Source organism: Nannospalax galili, unplaced genomic scaffold (genome assembly GCF_000622305.1).
Source record: "Nannospalax galili isolate Female #2095 unplaced genomic scaffold, S.galili_v1.0 scaffold1083, whole genome shotgun sequence".
NCBI classification, from domain to species: domain Eukaryota; kingdom Metazoa; phylum Chordata; class Mammalia; order Rodentia; family Spalacidae; genus Nannospalax; species Nannospalax galili.
This window is the reverse complement of record NW_008350331.1, coordinates 572,693-577,753: the sequence shown is the minus strand read 5'-3', so window position 1 is coordinate 577,753 and position 5,061 is coordinate 572,693.

The following is a 5,061-nucleotide window of genomic DNA, read 5'->3' as shown; positions in this document are numbered from 1 at the left end:
TTTTTAAAAACCTTTTAAATTGAGAGAGAGAGAGAGAGAGAGAGAGAGAGAGAGAGAGAGAGAAACTGTGTGTGGCATGTGCACATGAGTACAGTGCTAGCTAAGGCCAGAAGAAGGCATAGGATGCACTGGAGCTGGAGTTATGGGCAATTGTGCCCTGTGGGCTGTGGGTTCTGGAAACTGAATGTGAATCCTCTGCAAAAGTATTACTTGCGCCCTTAACTCTGGAGCCTGCTCTCCAGCCCCCTCAGGCACAACTTTCTAGATTTTCATGGCATTTTCACTTTCAAATCACACTCTCACCATTTTATACAAAAGTCTAAAACAATTCTCATAGCTCTGACTCTCTCTCCTCTCCCCCACCCCTCTAAATGTAGTGCCTGTTGTGCATAATGGTTTTGGCTCAAATGTGTCCTGTTGGAGAAAAACAGTTATTCCAGGTACCATATAGGTACTAACAGCTACAATTCTTCCAGTTCAGTTATTCTAAGAGTATTTTGTATCCCGGAGACAAAGTTATTGTGTAATTAAGGCTTTGTATAATGTTTTGGGGGATCAAACAACACTTTCTGGCATGCCATTATGCCATTTTAATAACAACAGAGGCAATGCAAGCCTCGTTTTGCAGAATGAAACAGACCCCTGCCATTAAGCTCTCCAGTGCTCAGTTGTAGTGACGTTGCCGTTCATCATGGCTTTGGGGTGTGTGAGGCCAGGTTCATTCCACACAGCCCTAACTCTAGCTTCTGTGCACTTACAAAGTTAATGACAGTGCTGTGGGCAAAGGGGAAAGGCCCCAAGGCAGATCAGCCTCCTTGGGAAATTCTTGCAGCTTTGGTTGCAGAGTTGTGGCTGGGTCGACCTCAGCTGTGCACAGGGAATAGCTCTGATGTCTGACTCATGGACCCCTGGAGGATGCTCCTGAAAATGTATTAGAAAATAGTTTCCTGAAGGAAAGAAGACAGGAGCTCAGACACACTGAGATTGGGTGTAAATTTCCAGGTAATCTGAAGAATGAACTCCTTGGGTGCAAACCCCCTGCTTTGCTTCATGTCCTGGTGCCAGACAACATCTTCCTCTGAGCACCCTGTGGTCCCCATTCCTAGGTACTCTGAGGCATGAATGTTCTCTGATGGTAAGAATTTGGAAGCCTGGGTAAGTTGACAGGGTTGCTGCTTGTGTGACGATGTCCTTTTGTCAAGTACAGCCGTTTTCCCAGGCTAGTCATGTGACGTACTTAACACATGAATGCAAATTCACTTCCACTACTAATTCCTGATCATGTCAGGTCAAATGATTAACTCCCAAATCCTTGACGGCTGCACAGGGCCTCATGCAAATGAAAATTGTGGCTGACCACAGAGATGTTTGAGAGACCACCTTCATTTAACTGTACCTTCTTCCCATAATAATCAGCTACGTAGCCAAACTTCTCTACAGTCTCACTTTCTCCGTGAAGTTGTTATGGAAATTTCTCAATTCCAGTGACTCTAATCATTTAATGAATACTCTTATCTTTTTGCTGTTCCACCTTCTGAATCACTTATGGAGTTAGCCAAATAAAAATGCCCATGGACAGAAGTCTTGAATGGAAACAGATACAGGCTCAGTTTTGCATGTCAACACAGAGCATCCTCCACAGCTCCTCTGATTCAATTGGAAAATTTTGGGTAATTAATTTTAGCCTAATAACTCTGATGTGGAAAGTTCATTACAGGACTTATCGCAGTGACGCACATGTCATTCTCTATAAAAATTCCTTGAATATTTCTCTTTTAAGTATGTTAATTCTTATAGTAACCTTTAATATCTTTACACTAGACTCATAGCAGAGACAGATTAGAGCCAAAATACTACTCTGGAATACACATTTGCCAATCTTTGTACATTTATCTGTGTGTAATTTCTATAGGAATTAAACTTTTTTATAGTTTTGCATAAAATGGCAAAAATATCTTGAAAAAGAAGGTGACCTCCCAAACTGGAAAGATACACAGCTGTGAAGAATAATTTGGGAACATTTGTTTTTAAATTGAATGTTATTTTAAATGACTTCAATTTCTTTGGTACTTAGAGGAGTCTTAGACCAGATCCTTCTAACACATGAAGAACCCCCAAAGTTATTGGATAATGCTAAATGTGTGTATTGTAAGACTGCATTTTCTTTTTATTATTTATGTGTGTGATATATACATGTGTATCTGCATGCTCATGCATGCAAGCCAAGGACAGAGGATGCTGGGTGCCCTGCCTTACCATTCTCTGACTTATTCCTTGGAGACAGGGTCTCTCGCTGAAACTGGAGCTAGGCTGCCAGCCAGCAAGCCGTCCTGTCTCCACCCCCCACAGTGCTGGGCTTACAGGTGCATGGACAGCCATGTCAATCTTTTGACTTGAGTGCTTGAAGTCAGAACTCATGGCCTCAGGCATAAACAGCAAGCACTCTTACCCATGTGCCACCTCACCAGACCCCTGTGACCACATTTTCTATAACAGACTCTCTTAAAGCAGAGGACTCTTTGACCTGAAAGCTTGTTCATGAGAATTATCCTCCATTAGGAGAAGGGAGACCAGCTGTAGCAAAGATGCTCTGCTATTATGAAGTCGTTCTCTCTCTCTCTCTCTCTCTCTCTCTCTCTCTCCCTCTCTCCCCTTGTTCTTCCAACCTCTCTTCCTCCACAATAAAGGAAATCCTCACTTAAAAGATAATAGTTGCAAGGCCTGTGCTACTTGGTGGTGGAACTTTCAGGACATGAAGCCTAGGAAAGGAAGTTCGGCCATTGAGGGTGTGACCTTGACCTAAGGGGGACTGATACTTTAACCCATTGCCTCTCTCTCTCTCTCTCTCTCTCTCTCTCTCTCTCTCTCTCTCTCTCTCTCTCTCCCTGCTTTTCAACCACCATGAGGTATCAGGTTTCCTTGTCCAATGCCCCTTACCATTATTTGCTGCCTTACCACAGACCCAGAGCAACTGGGTCAAACAACTACAGACTGAAGTGTCCAAAACTGGGAGCCACAGTGAACCTTCTTCCTTTTAAGCTGATTGTCTCAGGCGTTTTGCCATAGGATGGACAGTTGATGAACATATCTTCATTCTCTTCCTCAGTTATTCTCGTTCTATCTCTGTGTTGATTTGTCTGCCCCTGTTTCTCTCACACACATTGGGTCTTCTCCCATACTGCCTCAGTGGTGTGTACATGGTCACTCTGATCTTGACACATGTGTGTAAGCAGTAGTGTTGGACAGAATACTTTTCTGTGCACTGCCCACTTTTCTCCTCAAAAGGAGAATTACAATTTCATAGAGACAGAGAGAGCTAATGTAACTGTTTATCAACTATGAAGCATTTGTGAAAATTGAAGAGTGTAATTATAATATAAAATGCAACCTATGCAAACCACGAATAAAAAAGAAGGTTCTTGTGTTTATTACTTTTTCACTGTGACAAAATATCAGAGGCAATCAACTTAGAAGGAGAAGAGGTTTATTTTGGCTCATGATTTCAGGGGAAGCTGTCATGGCAAAAGAGGCTGGTAGCAGCTGTGGATCCATCTGAGGTGGTGGGGAGCTCCGAGCAGAACCTGAAGCAGCTATCACCTTGAGATAGCCACCTCCTCTTGGTAGGCCACTGTCCCCAACATGCCACAATCTCCCAAAACAGCACCAGCTGATGGGGACCAAGTGTTCAAATACATTGTACTGTGAAGGACGGTTCACACTCAGACCAGAGCAGTAATAGTACGTTTACTATGTGTTCTAGTTGTTTCTCCATTGCTGTGACAAAACACTCTGACCAATACCAACTTGGGGAAGAAAGGGCTTATTTAGCTTACCTCTCCCGGGTCACAGTTCATCAGGGAGCCCATGGTAGGAACTCAGGGCAGGAACCTGGAGGCAGAAGCTTGAGCACAGGCCATGGAGGAATGCTGCTTACTGGCTTGCTTCCCTGACCCATGCTCAGCCTATTTTCTTATACAACACAGGACTACCTGCCCAGGGTGGCACCACCTACAGTGGGCTAGGCCCTCCCACATCACTCAACAATCCAGAAGATGCCCCACAGACATGGCCACAGGCCAGTCCTATGGAGGCAATTCCCTCAACCCAGGTGTGTCACGTTGACACTAAAGCTATCCAGCACACCCTGAAAATCTGAACCACAGGGAATCTGGAAATAAACCTGTGGCTTGGGGTAAGTACAGGCCAAGTACTTAACGATAAAAAGAGACATGTGGGCAGAGTAAGAGGCATCCAATCATATAATTTAATGTTAAGTTGAAAGCTTTTCATGAAGAAGCTCATATACATCCATCAATCACCAGTAAGCATGCTAAAGGAAGGATTGTGCTGGTTTGAAGGAGAAATGGCCTCCATAGACTCAGGTATTTGAACACTTAGTCCTCAGTTGGTGGCACTGTTTATGGAGGTTTAGGAAGTACAACCTTGCTGGAGGAAACACATCATTCACTGGGGGCGGGATTTGAGAGTTCATAACCACCTCCCATTTCCCGTTGGTCTTTCTGTTTCCTGTACCTGCTTGAAGATGCGTGCTCTCAGCTTTTCACTCTAGCCTCTTCCTACCACACCTCCTCATCATGGTGGACTCATACCTCTGGAATCATAAACCCAATAGACTCTTCCTTCTATAAGTTGCCTTGGCCATGGTGTTTTATCACAGCAACAGAAAAGTAACTGATACAGTGTGTGTATGTGTGTGGGGTTATGTTTGCCATGGTATACACGTAGAGGTCAGAGGACAACTGCAGGAGTCCATTCTCTCCTTCTGCTGTGCGTTCTGAAGATAGGACTCAAATCCTTAGGCTTAGCAGGCAGTGTCTTTACCAACTGAGCCATCTACTTGGTCCTAATATATTTTAAAACATTTAAGTCATATAATAATAAAAGTTATCTTTTTTCTATGAACAAATAACTTCAAAAGTTTTGCGAGATGTCTTCCAGTGTGATAGTTACTTCATTTCATTTGAAAGGAGGAGGATATTAGTGGGGCTGGAGAGATGGCTCAGTGGTTAAGAGCACTGACTGATCTTGCAGAGGACCCGG